Raw genomic sequence first — 20310 nt, 5'->3', positions numbered from 1 at the left:
TAGTAGTGGTGGTAATAGTAGTAGTAGTAGTAGTAGTAGCAGTAGTAATAGTAGTAGTAGTAGTAGTAGTAGTAGTAGTATACTGTTATAGTAGTCTACCAGTGGTAGTATTAGTAGTAGTAAGCAATAGTACACTTTATCATTTTCATTATCACTTCATTGTTCTTATCTTTATTATCATCTTTATCATTACTGTTGAAGTTCTCGTTTTTTGGCACTGTCATCGTTATCATCAAGTATGTTATCATAACAATGCGATGATCGAATGCAGAATATTTATTTTAAAAATGTGACAATGCATGCTGTCTTTATAGGCACACATTCGTCCACAGTTCGCTACCCACGACCATTCCACTGTTTCGCGTGGTTCTGTTTTAGTTTCCTTCTCCCATTTCATCCAGCTAAGTAAACCTTCTAAATATAGAGCAGATTCAACGCTTGTTCGTATCACGTGACAAGCCAATCGGCTAACCCCCGTGGATCACTGTGTACTCAAGTGTACATAACTCGCAAGAACGTGGCGTACATGACTCCTGTGCCGGGACGCAAAATGCCGCCACAGCGTGTAGTATAGCTTCCTTAGCTATTGTATAATGCACAACACTGTGAGACCTTTAGTGTGCCCTCGTGGTATGTGCTGTTCAGCTGAAGATTATGAATTGCAAACTGTTATCATGAAGTCTCGCCCGAAATAGAGGCTTCACTTCTCATGTAATTCATGATGTGAAATCAACATTCTGCTTGTGACTCTATACATGGAAAATAATTATTACAATAGAATAGTATACATTCTCTAAATTTCTGTCTTTCAAAGCCATAAATCAAATGTCAGTAAAGAGAACAAAATTATGATAGATGATAGTAATACCGTTTTCATCATCAGTGGTCCGATGGCATTTCCACGTTGATGTATGAAGAAACTATCATGGTGCCTCACCTATAAGAAATCCCCGAGGAGATGAATTCAATGGCTGATGGTATAGATTAGCAAAAAAACCAACAAAACAACCATTATCTTCAAGTTTTATCTACCGCTGCAAAGATAAATCAAAGTATATCTCATATAGGGAAGTTGCTCGATATATTGCGCATTATTTTGTCCCTTTTATATCAGATAAGACACACTCGGGCCAAGTTCGGTGAATTAAACGGTTGATCCTTAATCACTTGGTAAACAGGAGGAGTGCAGGTGGAGGAAATACGTGTCATGACCAAATCACATACAGTACTAACCATGTTAACAAACAAACTTAGGCGCGCGCACACTTGCACACTTTTTACAAAAATCGATGAAGTAGACCTTATTGAATATTAAAACTCAAAATTTATATTAAGACAACTAGTACTTTTAAAGCGATCTTATTTTGATCTCTATTTTGTATTTGGATTTAGATTTCCATATACGCAGCTCAACATATTTCATGAATTGCAAACGAGACCAATATGTCTGCGTTCGTCTGTCAACGCGTGCGTGTGTATCACTTAATTATTGTGAAGGTGACAGTAACCATGCAGACATCACCCCTGTTTTGCTTGCTAAGGACGTAAAATCACGTGTGTATACGTGAATAACCTTTCTAAAGAATTATGCCACATACAACATGATACCACATTTCATTATTAATTCAAATCCACATAACGGTCAAACACACCTTGAGGTGATCTTTTGATAATTTCGTATCACGACACTGTAGATAAAAACTGAATAGTATAAATATTTATGCCAACGAGTTAGTCAAAATATTTTGGATGCTGAAATTGATTTACCTCGACTTTAAGGAAAGGTGCAAATCTGTAGAGGGGTTAAATGGGAAAACTGATGCCACGTTAGTAGACATCCATAATGGCTGGTTATAGACGTGACTTTCACCCTAAATTCTGTTGGATAAGACCGACTCTCCTCCTCCCCGCCATGCACTGGAAAATAAGGAGCAAAGAAAGGGCCAAGTGGTGGGGGAACAAAATCAATGCTCGGATAAAAACAAAAGGGTCGGCTGTCGGTCTGTAAAATGACTCTTTTTTAGGTAATGCAGCTACTCCGGTATTAGTCTATGCTCGCGGGCTAGTCTTCCGTATTCACATGGTATTCGTCCAACTTTGCCATCAATTTGTTCCATCTGTATACACAAAGAATAGGTGGTATGTTGATGAAAGCATATTGATGAAAAGCAAAGCAACTGTCCGTCATTTTATTATTTGTCAAAAGGTGATGGTGATTGGAGGCTATATTCTCCATGATTGCAATCAGTGATAATGCGAGTGCATTTCATGCAGCAGAGAGTTCGTACTTAGTTATCACAGAACAACACAATAAGAGGTGCACATAATAATACTTTTGCCAAATTGTCACATAACACTATGGATATTTCTATTTCCATACATTTTTCTTCCAATTGCTAACAGAAAATGGTTTCATCCTAGAGAACCGCTTTATTTTCTACAGCTGCAAAAAATCCACTGAAAGATTGAATATTTTCCTCATGGCATTTTCAACACACAAATTGGAAACGAAAAATGCAATGAAAGGTTTGATCAAAGTCTGAAAGAGGAGATCTCAGAGTAGGTATAAAATATTATGCGCCTGTGTGAGGCCATAGGCAAGGATGATAGGTCTACTGAATGTATATATTATTTCCATCAGGATAGCGCTTTGTGAACTCATGCAAGATGAAGCTGGTTTATTCAATAATTGGCCTAAATATGACTTCTCTCGCGGTAAGACTGCCGTCATGAGGATTATCATTCGCCGACTTTGTACATCTTGCCGAATCAATTTGTGTTTCTTAGTCAAATAACGTTGTCACATAGCATGCTTCGTGTAGGTCCCTACACTATGTGTTTATCCATCATATCATAAGTCCTGTTTCTTCTGTTATTGGATTGCGATGGCACAAGATTATTGATTCAGTCTATGTTTTCTTTTTCATGCTTTCTTTCTTTTTGAAAAGGCGTGATCTGTTTGATGGAGACGGGAACGGCACCAGTTATGCGAAAAGGGAAGGACAAGCGCTTGTTGTGTTAAGGCTTCGGTTGGATCAGTTTGGCATACATACGCTCCGAACCTAGAGATGATGCTTCCTTGAATTCAACAGTTTCGCGTATAAACTGAGTGTTCAACAGCATCTCGAATAAACGGAGACCACTGTATTTCTAGCGCTTTGTTTGATATAGATGAGGCAGGCATCAGAGCGAGGTCTGTAATGTCTGAGACTAAAAGCGCGCGACGAAATAGTCGTTGAAAGCGCGCGAAATCCTGCTACACCCATCATGTCCGTCTCGGATCGGAAAAAATAGGGAGGGGGGCTAGAATTTCTCCGCAGGAGAAGGGGAGTAAGGGCCGCGGTGAGACAAGCTGGCACTCCGCTGTTTGCATCCTCTTCGCATGAGATGTGCCATCAACTTCGAGTCATCACGGCATCTTATTTGTTTATGACCGAAAGCTCTGGCGGATTTTTTCCCTCCTGAGACGGATTGGGCTCATACTGCTCCACTTCCCGGCTTGGAAATCCACCATCCCACTTTGTCTTCATTTCGCTTTTGACGGTTTTGATGTGAGCCTTTGTCGTCATGGTCAAGGCCACTTTAACCTTGACTTTTCGTGAAGAGAAGTAGGAGTGAAGGAATCGCCTGTCTCCCACTCCCAGGGTGAGTATCAGTATGTTTCAGATTCCTTGTGAAGGCATAGTGTAGTGTGGTAGTATTACTGAACATAGCCGTACCCTGCTATCTTTGAATCCTAAGAGTGGAGATACAGATAGCGAATTTTGAAAGCACTAATGCTCTTTTGGATATTTCATTCATGCTGGTATTTAATATGAGCGACATGATGAGGATAATTGTTATTATTTTTATTGTTATTGATATGAGTGACCCATTATTGCCATCAACATTTTGAACAGATGTAAAAAGTCCACATTTGTATTTTTGAAGCGTGTATTGGTATTATAGATGATAGGCAAAGTCATTGTAACGAGTCCTGCATGAAAGGTCATGATTACATATCTGGCACATTATCCATCGCAAGCCACAATCCCTGCATAATCTGTGTCTGCAGAACATAATCCTCAGCATTTGTCTGTCATTTTGTTGATAAAAATTCATCATAGTTATATTTACACAGCGACTGCAATATAGGGATGAGCTAACGAAACAACAGGATAATACTGCTACGTATGCATGTTGGCATATACGACGCGACAGCTCAATATTGATGGCAATGTAGCAAACCACTTCAGGCTCTGAATATATCTTGAAGAGACGGTGCAAAAAAACAAACAAACAAACAAACAAACAAAATTACTGCTCGCCAAGCGTTTGATAACGTACCAATATATTGACGTAAAAATGAGAAGAATACATACACAATCATATGTGTATTACATACATGCATATTATACATATATATATATATGATTAAATAAATAAGGTGATACACTGATTCTGTAGACGGTCGAGACCTCTTCTCGTACAACGCGCGCACACACACACACACACACACACTTTCTCTCTTTTATATGTTTATATGGTGTATATGTATACGTATATATGTATACGTATATGTGTATATGTGTATGTATAGGCCCTATGTATATATACCTAAGAATACCTTTGAACCTAATGATATGGATAGTTTGCTAAGACATGTATTTCGTAACCCTCCGCAAAGAATGCATGTCATCTCGTAATAAATTCTTTCCCTATAAAAAAAAAATACCCACATGAGAAGTGCTTCCACATCAAACGTAGATATCCATGGCTGTTGTCACACTCTGGTATTCAAAGAACAATGGTATTTTAGTTTCGTCATCAATGCTGAAATGATAGCAAAATGTCATCAGTGGGTACTCATTCTTTAAAGGTAAATGATAGCTTTGGTTGAAAAAAGAATGCACAGAATGATGTGAAAGATATGAATGGAGAACGGTTTTAGGACATTTGCTCCTGCGACAATATTATTGCTCCCATGAAATATCTGCACACTAATCCAAACATAAATTCTACCCACAAACATAACCCTAAATATGACGCTGGTCCTAATTCTCACATCAAACTAAACTTAATCCTCACATCAAATTAAACCTAAAACCCTATTACAACCCTAACCCTATGAATAGGTTCTTGGAGAAAATAAGACCGGAGCAATTGTCGCAGGAGCAAATTTGATGTCGTGTCACCACGAGAGCAAGTTTTGGAAGATGGTAGATCTTGGCTAACAAGTAAGACTTCAGTGTAGATGTTGTGTATCAGAACACAGACAAAAAGACACACATACAAACACACACACATACGCATATACACACACACACACACACACACACACACACACACTCACTCACTCACTCACTCTCTCAAACAACCTTATGGTCTTATTTATAGCATATTAGCCGATAATCTCCTCACCTTTTTTTATTATTTCCTTCCCAAAGTAATTCGCCTTGCGTGAGGTGAGGCAAACTGATGTGGCGTAGTGGTCACCTTAGCTTTGTCAATCAAGAATCCTAGTTGTGATTATGGACACGTTCTTGAAACACGTCAAATCGAGCTTGATTGGCAAAAACCGAATCCTATATTATTCTGATCTTCTGTTCTCGACTCCGAATTGCTTTTACGAGTCTCTCATTGGTATGATTCAATCAATGACACTTGTCATTAGTTCTTGAAATAGCTGGAAAGAACAACGAAGAAGAGACTCTTTAACGTATTAAAAAATGTACGTTCGCATGGCATTTTTGGCTCACTGTCTGCAGTAAACGGGTCATATATTATTTTGAGACAGATTTAATAATCTAATAATCTGATTCAGATTCAGATTCAGATTCAGATTTATTCAACACTTTCAGTAAAAACAGAGGAAAAATACAGAAAATTGACAACACCATACTATAACAAGTAAAGAATAATCACAATAAACATCAGTATAACATTACAAATATACAATACATTTGAAAGTGTTCGGAGGCAGACAGAAAGGCTATGCCTTGTATAAAAGTCCTGTCCCCATACTATTTCATTCATAGAATATCAAAATATTGATTGAATACATTTCTTTATGAATTAATACACATACACACACACACACACACACACACACTGACATATTTTATAAGAGAACAGTTTATCTCACAATTTCGGCATACTGATTTAAAACATGCAATCTTAATTTTCTTTTAAACACATTCAGCGATGAACTCTGTCTTATTTCGACCGGAATAGCATTCCAAATTTTTGGTCCATAAAAAGATATATATAGAATTATATGATGGCATAGTTCTGGCATAAGGCAATGTAAATGTATCTTTGATTCTCATATCATATCTTCTGTTATCACTCATTTGAAAATAGTTCATCAAACATTTTGGAAGCATCTTCCTAAAACATAAGTACATAAAAATTGCACTTTGAAAATAAAATATATCATTAGATTTTAAAATCTTCAGATTAAAAAATATAGGCGATGTATGGGCAAGAAAATCACAGTGATGAATAATACGGACCAGCTTTTGCTGCAATAAAAACAATCTCCTGGCATTGGTCATACCTGAATTTGCCCAAGCTATTGCACAGTAGTTTAAATGAGGTAATACGAGAGTATTATAAAGAAGAAGCAACACCTTTCTTGACAGAAATTGCAATTTATAAAACATCCCTACATTTTTTGACAATCTATTGCAAACGACACCAGTATGTTCGTTCCAATTAAGTTTGTTATGAATTGTCACATCAAGGAATTTAATGGAACAAACTTGATCAAAATGTAAATCTTTGACTTCAATTTTATGCACTGCTTATTCGGCAATCAATGATTTATTCATGGTCATGTTTTTGTGCTATTTTCTCTCTCATGTAGTCTTCATCTTAGAAGTGTGAATAGACATAGGAGGAAAGTCAGCATTTGGATTAGCATTATTGAAACGTCTTGTAAGAGTAAAGCTAGTGATAAGGTGCTCAGTCAAACCGTGATCGTAGCGTACAGCTATCTTTTTTTAAATCATTATTGTCATTATTGTTGCTGTCGTTATTATTGTTATCATAATTGTTGTTGTTATTGCTACTATTATTATTATTATTATTGCTATTATTATTATTATTATTATTATTATTATTATTATTATTATTATTATTATTGTGTTTACATAAAGGAATGGAAAAGCTGTAAGCACGCAGAGTACAAATGATATTTCATCTATAGGGACGATCATTCACGGTCTGTCATGCCGAAGACTCTAACAATAGATATACTGCCGAGGCAAATTGATGATTGATGACGTCAGGGAATACCCTGGTAGTACAGGCTACTCGTATTCTGGGTTTTTTTCTTTTTCTTTTTTTTTTTCTTTCCCTCGCGGCGCTCTGAGCTTGCTGCTTCTCTCAAACGGACCAATTAAAACGAAATTGCCACTTAACTGTATGGCGGTGCCCGTTCTTGCGCAAATTATTATCCTTTCCCCGAAAAGAAGAACGAAATAATTTCCCCATTTCTGAACAATACGAACAACAGGGAGCTACATCGTACACTATATCTTAAATTCGGCAACCGTGGCTTATCGAGTAATACTTAGTATACGAGGGACGTCCATACAAGTAATGTGTACATGAAGATGTGAAAATTTTTAGGTAAACAACCACGGGCACAACTCTGAGACTTTTTTTTTCGTCCGATGTGATTGAAAATTGACATCTTTTTGGCAGAAAGTAATTGAAAGGATAGGGTATGCTCACGTATGTATGGTAACAAAAGAAAAAAAAATCTAACCAACGGATCAGTGGAAGGTTTGTCAATGAAATGCAAGACGCACACACACCCACACACACAAACACACATACACATACACACACAAACAAAACAATGAGAACTTAGAGGTGTTGCAAAATTATATTATATACTTTTACATTACAATATATCAGATTAATATAATATTGTATAGGTCTATATAATTGTTAAGGCCTATATAATATTGTTTTATGCAAATCATAATATATGAAGACTCCGCTTTGTCAGTTTTGTATTAGCTTGAACAGTTATACTTTCATTATTTTCATTCGGCGTTAGATGGGAAAAGGCATTATACACATCAAAATACATTAAAAATAATAGACAAAGGTTTGCTTTTGGAGAAGAAATTACAAAACTAAAATGCATGATGCAATTACAGTTGAAAGCAGCCCAAAGATTATGATCGACGCTTAATATCATTATGTAGTTAAAGTCAATTCCGCGTCATTTTCAAATTGGTTTTGATAGATATAAAGACAAAAAACAACAAAATAGTAACTTTATCATGATCTGTCGGGCCTGAAATAAAGACACTGGGGATTGTTAGAGTTTTTCTTTCCCAAACGAGTTATATTACTAGAAACCACACATCCATACCAAAATAGGTGATGATGTAATAGTCCGTCAAGTTTCTAATCCACCCATAGGCAAATCTTATTTATACTTTAAAAAAAAATACATGAGACAAAAAAAAAATCCACAAAATCTTAATTTGCATTATTTGGGTCATAATCTTTCGTGTGTGACAGTATATACCGGCGATTGTGATTTTGGGAGTTGAAGCGTTGTAGTTACACTGACTTGTTAACCAAGAACATGATGTTTTTAATATCGTTTGTGAACAAACCAGAGGAAGAGTTATGAGTTGATGACGTCATCACCTTGGTTGATTTGCATACGTGGTTACGACATATACTTCATTCTTTAAAGGAAGCATGTGAAATTTTAAAATTGAAAACAAAAATTTGTCTCAATCTCTTGTGCTTTTCTCTTGTGCAATCGCACTCGAAATGATAGTAGTATTATATATTACACTCAGATAGTTTCCAAAATATAACTATGATAGACGTTAGAACATTGTATACAGACTAACGTTGTGAATAAGTCAGTGACATTATTCCCTGATCTTATTTTCATGTGGAATTATGAAAAACACCATAGATATTATGTATTTATACAATATATATATATATTATGCTTACAATTCTATACGTTTTATATCATTGTCAGATATTAGTGAAACATTCACTTGTTTTGTTTGTTTTTCAACTTGGATATGAAGTGGATTTGCCCTTTAAATCGCCAAGAAACAAGTGACCCGACATTTTCCCAGCTGTCGCGTGATCGATAACATCACTGAAACATGACACGGTCCTAGTGTGCCCCGTAAGACAACAATCCTTTTTGGTTTTTTCCTTCTTTTTTTTTTCTTTTTTTGCCCCTTTATGGTTTTTTCCTCTTTTTTCCCCCCTTTTGCCCCCTTTTTGCCCCAGTTGATAAGGATCTCCAGGGACCATTTATTAGTGGCACCATACATCAAATTCACATGCATAGTCGGAAGCGAGGTAAAGATAAGTTCGATACTGTAAAAAGAGATACATCTATTCTTTCAGGTTCTGTTCAGACCATGTTCAGAACAATCACGCGTGTAGCATTTTCAGCAAAGCCACTACAGAAAATAAATTGAATGAGTATCAAGATTTTTTTTTTCAATCTTTAAAGTGAAAATTTAAATGGTTTAATTAGTTGCCTATAGTCATGCGATGTATCTGCATGTGGTCGTTTTTATTGTTCTGGATTTGATGATTATGCTGTTGGATAGAAATAAGTACTACACGGAATTAAGGATATAACTCTCTCGTACATGATAAGAGGCACGGTGCTGTCACTGTTTCTGAAACGCGAATCCCGTAGCAGCACAAGACGCGACTCGCTGTCGTGATTTTCAATTGAAATTTGAAATATGCTCAAGCTTTGATTTGATAATCTTCTTGTCTCACTCTTTGCATGAAAAGCGAAAAGCCATGACTGACCATAATTATCACCAGTATGAACCCTTCTGATTGCATTTTCTGACTTCAATGATAAAAAGGTTCATCGAAAAGACGAGTTTCTGGACGAGCGTTACATCGGTCAGAGATGCAACCATTGAACAGTGGATTAGCCTACGTCTCTCATTCTCAATCGAGGTTTCGAAACTTTTGATTCAATTTTTTTTTTCCGCTGACGAAAAACGTCATCCACCCCTTTTCCTTGAAAATGGGGGAGGGTAGACACATTCACTAATGAGATAAGAGCGCGTTACCCCTAGACATTATTACATCATTAGAGAGGTTTTCGTAACGATGCGTTTTACACGTCCATCCGTCCTCCAGTCGCCGCTTACGACTGGCGTCGAGGAGGTGTCCGAAAGTGACCTTAATTTGGCGCCTCTTATGTCACCATATTTCTTTTTCTTACGTTATCTCTTTTTTTCTCTCTCTCTGTCTGCCTGTCTGCCATGTCTGTCTGTCTGTCTGCCTGTTTGTCTCTCTTCTCATCCGTCACATTTTGGTCTCGCAGCGACAATAGCGTCCTACATCCAAACACCTTATAGTTACCATCGCGCGGTAATTTAATTACCCTTGTTAAACTTGTTTAAAGACTTTCTCTCTGATAACTGCTCCCTTACACACACACACACACACACACACACACACACACACACACACACACACACACACAAACACACACTTTCCCCACACATGTACACGTTCAGAATGTGAGTGCCATCTTTGTACCTCAACAAGAGGGCTAAAATAGGCCTAGACATTATACCCCGGCTTTTACAGCGTGATGAAAGAAAACGGCAAAGCATGATGAAATCTCCGTCTATCATGACATTGTGTCGGATGCTGGAGAGCTCATAGCTATCCCAGCTTTATCCTGGTCACAGAATGATAGGTGGAAGGGGGAAAGTGAAGCACAAATCACTTTTTCCGATGGCCTGAATTGCGCCTAATGGCGTGGTATGGGCTTGAAATGGGCTGAGATGTGCAGAGCTTCATTTACCAGAAGACCGCTGCAAAGTCTATATAATTATTGACTATGTTGAAGCCCAAAGGCTTTAATTTCATTCACAAAACACCACAATCCATGCGACTATGAAAATGCACAGACATAATCGCACACAAATATTATAAACACACAAGAACGCAAGCTTGCGCGCACACACGCACATACACACACATTAAAGCCTACTGTTCTGTCACGGTGCTATTAATTTTGTACTTAATCCCAGGCCATGGAATAATACGTCTTGTTTTTACAAATCAGCTGGCGGGCTTCTCTCTCATTTTTCTCCTCCACAAGCCCCTCTGGCCATTTGTATTACCCACTTTTCCTCGACATGAAAACAAAATTTATCAACATTAAAATTTAGAAAAACACATACCGTCTGCAGTACTTCGGATTCCTTGACTCTGTATCGATTCAAACCACATTGGGAGGGTGGAAAGTGGCTGGGATGAAAAAGGTTCCTGCAATGTTGAGCACAGATGTATCAAAAATGCCTTTTGAGTCTATATGTAATCATCAAATAAGAGACATATGGCGTATGATCCCAGGAAAACGGGGGACTTTTTGGATGAGTTTTTTCAAGCACGTCATGCGTTTGTCAAATCTTGTTAATGGATAGTATGAACTGGGTCACGATGTTGTATAAAAGGGCGGGAATATATAACTGGCATTAGATCGTCTTGGAAACTATATTATATCTAGATTTTGGGTTAATTATGTAATGAAGCAAGCAACGGGGGAAGGAGGGGAGGGGATCAGCAGACAGCATTATTCCATTGATTTTGCGATCAACGTTATCGCTTTTGTCATCATCCTTGCTACATCATTAACTCGTATCTATTGCGCCTGTTTGTTTTATTTGTTTGTTCGTTTGTTTGTTTGTTTGTTTGTCTGTCTGTTTGTTTGTTTGTTTATTTGTGTGCGTGTGTATTGGTGTTTTTGCATTGTTTGCGATTGTATCTGCGTAATTGCACGGATCAACATTTACGAGTGTATTAAAGATCTAACCTGCACCCGAACCTGCAGCGCCCATCCTTTCTGTTGGTATTGAGTCGGCAAACACCATGAACACTAACCTTGCCAATTTTCCATACTCACTCAACTGGGACATGTGGAGAGCCTAGAGCAGGTCGTACCCTTATGGATGATGAATCCGTGTCTTATTTGAGGTAGTCAGGTAAATTTCTGGAAGCATGAGGTGTGGGGGAAAGGACGGGCTGAGGGTCATTCCGTGATTCTATTTTGGACATTCTTGACCTTCACGGACAAAATGACCTCGCAACGGTCTTCATCGGCAAATCATTATCGATTTCCAACACCGGTTCGAAGACGTCATGTGAAAAGTTGGAATCTCAGCATGTGCATGTTGACCAAAACGAAAACAACAAGAACAACGATCTAAAAAAAAGAATGCGGTTGATTTCTGTGGTATACAATTCAAGATGTCAAATAATTGCAAGCAAAATACCACTCGTATGTACGTCTATACGTTTATTTGATTCGACAGGCACTGCGCTTTATCGTTTACATCATGTGTGTATTGGCTGTTGAATATATTTATTTTGCATTTCCAATGAGAACTGCCAATTTCGTGATGGCTGTAAAGTGAATTATGCATGAAAAACAAAGATGGAGAAACCAACTTCCAAGAATTTTCGTCTTTTTGTTAGTTAGAACGCGAAAGACTTCGAAAATTATCAGGGCGCCTTCATTATTACATCACGGCGCCAGGATGGAACAGGATATTATATATATATATATATATATATATATATATATATATACATATATATATATATATACATATATATACATATATATATATACATATATACATATATATATGTTATATATACATTGTATATATATATATGTTATATATATGTATTGTTTTTGTCAATCTTTTATCTTTTTCATCTAAACAATATACAAATTAATTCATGACAAGATAACACAGATTTCATTATGACAACATAAATTCTATATTGTCAATTTTACTTATGAAAAAGAAAGAATTTTGTAAAAACAGAAAAGAACAATACACACACACACACACCAAATGTTATGTGAAGGAGAGCGTCATACAAAAAAAAAAAACACAAAAACGTGATTTTAATCGCGTATTATAACACCATACGCCTCTGTTGACACGCCTTTCTATTTCAGAGAATGAAATTGACAGCGGTACGATCAGTATGAAATGCTTTATGAGTAATCACTGTCCTCCAGGGTCTAAACAGGATGATGACATAATTTGATTAGTCTATTTACTGTACTTCGTAGCTACGACATTGTTGGTCCTCAGAGGTTGTGAATCTTGTCATGACTCATTATATAGAAAAGTGGTATTACACGCAAAATCTATGAACATGCGACAGGATGATAATTTTGTACTGTGTCGAGGATTTTACGCGATATGTATATAAGGTCTAAAAAGGTACCACGTTTGATTCTTGGAAACGAAGAAATCTATGCCATGTAAAACCATAAGGTATTTTTCTTCTGCAAAAGATGGCGCTCAGAATCGTTTTTAACCTTGATATCCGAGCACATACTGACAAGCTTTTCCTTGAGCACAAAATTCTGAAAATAAAAGAGTTGTATTTGTTTCAACTTGGTCAATTTATGTTTAGTTACAACTGCAATCATCTACCCAAAATATTTTATTCTTTATTTCACCGTAACAGCCACGTACATAATTATCCCACTAGACAATCTAAAGAATTTCATCTTCCCTTAGTTAGAACTGTACACACTCAAAATACATTTGTTTATACCGGACCCAGATTTTGGAATAGCTTAGATAATGACCTAAAAGAATCTGTGAAGTTAATTACATTTAAGTATAAACTCAACAAATATTTGTTTTCTAAATATACCAGTTAATTCTGTTCAATGAAAAAACCCGTCATGTTTCACTTTTCCTTGAGATTTTGTAGTGTGTCCACAGACCTTTTCCATCCCTCTCCTTTTCCTTCTCTATTCTTCCCTGCTCCTTTTTCTGTTTTTCCTCGTTCTTCGTTGTCCAGTATCTGTCTGAGTGCATTTCCTCAAATTCTGTTATTTCTGTGTATTGTGTTATTGTTGTTGTTGTTGTCGTCGTTATGTTGTTGTTTTTTTGTGGCCGATTGCATATCTTCCTTTCCGTTCAATTTTCCTGGCACACCTGGCCCCATAGTGTCTGTGCCACAAATGTGATATGTTATATAGTTTATACATTTGCATCCTAAAATCCTAGTAAGTATTGTTCATAGTATCAACATCATTATATCAATGAGTAAAATGTACGATAGTATATAGAAGAATTTAAAATGAATATGTCTTATTGGTATAACAAATTGGTGCTGTTGTTGTTTTGTTCCAGTGTTCCACGTTTTACAAGCGTGGCTTTTTTATTGGAACACTGTTTTCCATCATTGTGATTATTTACTATTCTTGTTGCCATGACAAAGTGCATTGTTTCTTTTTTACGACATCATTCGTGTATAATATACTTTATATTGTATTAAAAAAATCCTTTATCGGACGAGTGTAAGAGAAATGAAAAAAAAATTGTATCACTTTGGGTTATGTCAACTTTTCTTTTCTTTTCTTTGTGATGATGGAAATAAATAAACTATTGAATTGAATTGAATTGAATTGAAAAAAAGGTAAACGTCTCTCCAAATTGATACTTGGCCTGCATGAAATGATCCTATAACAGGCCAAGTATCAATTTGTGGAGACGTTTACCATTTGGTTTTACAGGCATAGATGTGGTTTCCGAGAATCAAACGTGATACCTTTAGACTTTACATCTATTATACGCCCGACACTGCATTTTAAAGGGATCGTATAGTTTTGGTTGAGACCTAATTTCAGGTTTCTAACAGTTTTTGATGAGATAATGAGAAACCTCTTATGAAATATGAAAGAGCATGTAATTCTATGAGGAATTCAATGCTTATTTGATAAAAATTGGTTTTGAAATGGCTGAGATATCCCAAAAAGAGCGATTCTGATAAAGTGTGGGACCCACACTTTATTACGATGGCTTTGTTTTACTTTGTTTTTTGATGTTTCAGTCATTCCAAACCCGATTTTCATCAACTAAACTTTGAATTCCTCTTAAAATGGTATGCTCTGTACCTTTCTCGGTATCTCGCAAAAAGTTAAAAGCCCAATTCTCATCTCTACCAATATTGTACCATCCCTTTAACTATGCTCGAAATGGATCGGTTTTCGCATTTTATCTGGAAAGCATGTTCGAAGCAAACCATGGACAAATCAAAGTGTATGAAATGCGGAACACGAATTCATTTCATTTACTTCTTACTCTTGCGAAGCCATCTCGGGCACGGGCGCCTTTTCAATGAAAAGAGCTTTTAAGAACACGTGGAAACGTCAGTAGGGGTTGTATTCAGAGTTCATTGATTGTCTTTCAATCGTTTCTGGCATAATGTGCAAAACGGACTGCATCGACAACAGAATCTGTAGATTTTAGACAACAGGTATCTCATGAAATTTACGAAAACAACTGTGAGCCTTTAACTTAGGCGGATTTCGCATCGGCCATTATGATTTGGAACATGCATGAAATATACAAACTGACAATTTAAGGTAGTCTATATACTTTCGAGAGTGGACATACAGTTCCATCCCGATATCTTATATTCTAGAGAGAAGTAAATCGAACTTGAAAAGAATATCGATAAATTCGAGATAACAGATGTCAGACTTCCAAATTCGAAGAAATTATTTACGAGTTATATACTCATGATTATTATTTTGATATCATGTGTATTTTGTTACGTACTACTTTGACTTGAAATGTCTGGATGTCGACACATGTCGACGCAAATAATTCGAAAATGATTATATTCTATAATATAGAAGATGAAATAGAGAGTGAGTTTTCATAATCATCAATCTTTCAAACACTTTGACATATCTTCGAAATGAAGTTGTGTTATCTGACAAGATTAATACCCGGTATGTGGACGTGAAGATCCCTTCTTACATCCGACTTTCGACAGGGGCAAGAGTGTAAAGAGAGATTTAGAGAGAGATAGAAAAGAAAAAGCACCTCCGCTTCTCATGAGTGTATAGAGAAGATGGCTTCCCCTTTTCCTATAGTGTTTTATATCATATACAGAAGAAATGACATAGTGTTGACAGGCTATATCACAGGCGCCTTCTCTTCCACGTATGATTCTTCATCTTAATTGTGTGCATTTAGCTGCAAGGGCATTCAACAAACAAGATTAATTTGTCAGGCTGTTTTCGGGTTGTTTTCTTTTCCCCGTCGGGTGTTGCTGAGCCATGGGCTTAACAACTTTATTTTTCTTTATATAATAGCCATATCCTTTTTGTCGTTGTTGTTTTTCATTCCTTCTCTCGCTCGTCTGTCATCTCACATTCACTCTGTCCCTTAGTGTGTGTGGCCGTCTGTTTTTCTCAAAGTTCAGAGAGGTCATTTCGTGCGACGATAAATGCAACTATAAATCAAAATAGGCGCAAATCTCTGGTAGCATGTTGACCATTTCCTATCCTCTCATATCATAATTAATGCATATGTAAAAAAAAATCAGCATTAGTTTTACAAAGCCAATATGAATGAATGAATTGCTTTATTGTCCATAAAGGAAATTCTCTTTTCACTGGTTTTTTACATGTAGTCCACATAGTGAACAAGACAAAAAATTACAATTACATATTACAAATTAACAAATTCATCATAATTCAAAAATACATATTGCATATCATATAATTCTGCTTGCCCAATGTATACATAAGATAGCATATGAAATAGACCAAATATGGATAATATACAACTTGTAAATCAATTTTGGCCAAAATATTCTGTATTATATAAAATCATAAAAAGAAAGCTTTCAATAATTGCTCATATAATGTTTTCGTCTAAAGAAAAAAAAACAATATAATATAATCTTTAATTACAACATATGAGTTTAAGTTACGAAAATATATATACATGGTGAGATGTATGTCTGTGCAATAACATTTGAGAGTAATACAAGGTATGGTGTGAGTAAGGGTGGTATGTATTTTGTATGTGTGAGTGTGTGTATGGGTGCGCGTGTGTGTTTGTGTGAGTAAATTTTTCTTACACACAAATATTTCAGAATTACGTCATCAATGTAATGTTACATCAATGTTACATCTGATACACACACAAAAAAATATCCATAGTTATTACGATCAATTGCTATCTGGGTATAAGGTATTCATGACGGGTGTGACACAGACCTTCGGACTTGCGCATTATAGAGATGTATGGCGTTAGGGATGAACGATTGCCTGAAACGGGTTTTCTGAGTACGTGGAACACACAAGCGAATACCTGAACGGTTGAAGGTAAAGTTTTCGTTGAGTGGGTGGGTGGGGTCCTGCATAATCTTCCCCAGTATGGAAGCAACTCTCTCTTGATAGACATCATCGAGGGATGGCAAGTCTAGCCCTAATAGGCGTTGGACTATTTTTCTGGGACGATTTAGCTTCTTCAAATCACGTTTTGTTGCTTGAGCAAAATAACACACAATATTATAAGCTAGAACACTCTCAATGATGGAGTTGTAGAATAGAGCAACGAGTCTGTCTTCCACATGAAGCTTTTTCAGGGTCCTAACGAAATAAAGCCTCTGATTTGCTTTTTTCTGCAATGATTCAATATTTTTTGACCAGTTAAGTGAGTTGCTTATGGTCGTACCCAAGTACTTGTATTCCTGGACTTGTTCCATTTCTACCCCGTGAATTGTAACTGCCCTATGCTCAGTAGCATTACGTCTGTGATCTATGATCAACTCCTTTGTTTTTGACACATTTAACAGTAGGAAATGATCATCACACATATGTATCATAATGCATGTGAAGAATCATATTCTCTCGCGCAAGATATACTGTATATTTGTGGTAGATATATATATATATATATATATATATATACATATACGTGTATATAATAGATATATAATAGATATAAATAGATATAGATATAACCTCTTCTTTCTTATTTCTTTGATAACTATATATATATATATATATATAGTTATATATATATATATATATATATATACATATACATGTTTATAATAGATATAAATAGATAGATAGAGATATAGATATAACATCTTCTATCTTATTTCTTTGATAACTATATATATATATATATATATATATATATATATATATATATATATATATATACATAATAACTACCCATTCATGTCAGTATTGTCTTTAATGCAAGAGATCCTTGCGTGCTCATCTCTCTTCCCTTTATGAACGGGTCATTGAACATGACGAAACGAGGGAAAACTGCAGAGGATCCGAGTGTGTCCCTGATTTAATTTCTCTAGGCTGATAGGTTTTTCTGGATGCCGGAGTGGGATAGATTACCGAAAACATTGGACCATCAGTGGAGTCTACTAAGTATACCCTTGAGTCACTTTGGGCCAATGTAGGCTCTTACTATCCCCCCCCCCCATCTCTCTCTCTCTCTCTCTCTCTCTCTCTCTCTCTCTCTCTATCTATCTATCTATCTATCTATCTATCTATCTATCTATCTATTAGTCTGTTGCCTACGGGCCAAGTATTGTTAACTTGCTGATTTCTTTTGCAGATGTTTCACCATATTTGTATTAATATTTTCTTTATTCATGTGCAATCTGTTCCTTGTTCAGGCATGTGCAATAAATGTTTTGAACTCTCAAATTCATTTCTGGAGCTTCTAGCAATTCTACGAGGGAAAGAAGACCTAACGAAAGCCCGTATAGGCAGGGTTTCTAGGCTGAGAGATGAGTAATGATAACAATGTGATATCTTCACTGAGATAGAGGGAATTTATAAAGCGTAAAGGAAAATAGGCATCCGAACAAACAGAGAAAAAAAAACATTGTGATATTCATCAAACAATGAGGGGTAAATTTCTCAGTCAGGCGGAAGAGCTCGGATCAAATTTGAACACGCAATTTCGCTGGATTTTATATTACCGTCTTGATCGTTGCTGCATTTGAAGAGATAAAGGAAGCATTGCCGCGTTAAAACAACAACAACAAAACTAATTGCGACTTCAGTCAATTTTATTCAGCATTGAGCACTGATGATCCGATTTTATGACTGAATATAGACATAATTCACAATACAGTGCTCTAGAGCTGAAGACTGGCGTAATTGCATGTGCATAGTGTAGGCATTCATGAATTATTCGCTTCAGTCTGCAGTTCGTGAGTTGTGTGGCTTGCAGAGTTTAAACTCTATAAAATAATGTAAGCGGGATGAGACCTTTGTTTATTATTACCGCAACTTGCAAATTCAAGACCTTACCGTCATATCATAATCTACACTTTCCTGCGACTGCTCGATTTAAGTCGCATTCATGCACACACCATTAGCTGGGGAGAAGTAGCGTATAGATAATATAATAGCTATCTATTTGTATCTCTTCTCTCTCTCACTGTATATCTTCCTATCTCACCCCCGTCTCTTTGATGCGGTATTCTTCCAGTTGCCAAGGCGACTAAGAATGCATAATCCTTTTTCCACAATCTGTTGAGAAAGTGATTGGAGTATATTATTGCAAAACTTGCAATGGGACTCAAAACGACAAAATATGAAAACATATTACCAACATTTAACAAAAAAATCCATATTAGAAATGAAACAAGACTGCCTGATTCTGTGTGTAGGCCTATGTACATCCTTAAGGCTTTGTCTACTAACAGGCGGACCATTTTGGACAGTGCATGTATTGCCCTTCTGGTTCTTGTAGTACTAATCTACTGAGACGGATGATACAATTTATGTACTAAATTTGAGAAGTATATAGAAATAAGATTCACATTTTTCTTCCGAGAGTAGCAAATCATTTTACTCAGGTTCTCCTAACATTTTATAGGTCCGCGGTTTTCATATAAGTAGCAATCTGTACATCAACTGTTTTGATGTTGTTGTTGTTGTTGCTGCTGCTGTCGTCGTCGTCGTCGTCGACGTTGTTGTTGTTGTTGTTGTTGTTGTTGTTGTTGTTGTTGTTGTTGTATTCTATGTGGCCTCCAAGGAAGCACTCAAATAGACGATCGCCGAAGGACGAGGCAATGAGGCCGAGTGCCTTGCCAAATGACACAACCGCTGCTACCAGTGAACCACTGACCTGGAAATCGATGGACCGCACCCGTATTGATATCTACTATGCCACGATATTATATGGTACGGTGTCAAGAAGGGCCTGTCTGTTGTAACTACAATTTCATGTGCAGTCTATGATACTTTTCCATCACAGTCATGACAGGGGGATCCATATACGGAAGTCCTGAACTATACATCGGCCGTTTTTTTTTTCTACTTTTTCTTTCTTACAGGCATCACTACTAGGACATCATGGACCTACGTAGGTCCATGGATATACAGAATTGTGGAGGTCTTAGAATCTCAGAGTGGTGAGGGTGGAATTGGTAGGTGTTGGTGACGAATGCTGATGATTT

This window comes from Diadema antillarum, unplaced genomic scaffold (genome assembly GCF_040938485.1).
Source record: "Diadema antillarum isolate AM-2024a unplaced genomic scaffold, OU_Dant_1.0 seq00000720_RagTag, whole genome shotgun sequence".
NCBI classification, from domain to species: domain Eukaryota; kingdom Metazoa; phylum Echinodermata; class Echinoidea; order Diadematoida; family Diadematidae; genus Diadema; species Diadema antillarum.
This window is presented reverse-complemented; position numbering follows the sequence as displayed.